This window comes from Orycteropus afer, unplaced genomic scaffold (genome assembly GCF_000298275.1).
Source record: "Orycteropus afer afer isolate SDZICR_OR568_19922 unplaced genomic scaffold, OryAfe1.0 scaffold00069, whole genome shotgun sequence".
NCBI classification, from domain to species: domain Eukaryota; kingdom Metazoa; phylum Chordata; class Mammalia; order Tubulidentata; family Orycteropodidae; genus Orycteropus; species Orycteropus afer.
Window position 1 is genome coordinate 601297 of NW_006921656.1, and position 534 is coordinate 601830.

Here is a 534-nt window from a genome sequence, read left to right on the forward strand (position 1 = left end):
CTGCACCGGTCTCTGTGGCTTCTCACACCGAGCTGGGCAGCTGTCGCGTTGCTGTGCAGAGCTGTGCCCCGGCTTGCCCTGCGGTTCTGTTCTGCAGCGTGGTGTGCACTGCGTTCTCCTGAGCCTCTGCACTGAGCCACGCTGTGCTTGGGTCCTGCACGCCTCATAGCAGTGCTGCTCACGGCCAGCGGGACAGGCGCCGTGGGAGAGGGTGACCGCGGCCAGGGCTGTGCCTCCTGCCGTCAGGAAATGCCAAATTGTTTCCTGGCAGTCATACTAAACCGATTCTGCCAGGTAGCACGTCCAAGTTCTGTCTGCCCTACAGCCCTGTCCGTAGCACAGCCCATCCGATGTGTCTCTGGGGTCAGTCAGGGGCAGGAGGTGGTGGTATCTGGTTGCATTTTTGCATCTGGTGCCTGGTGTATGTTATGGGGGTCCCCCCTGTAGTCAGCTTCCCTGGGTGCGTCCCTTCCCCATCCTGTAATGAGCTCCTTGTGCGTGGGATGAACTGCGGGCAGTGCAGCCTTGCTTTAC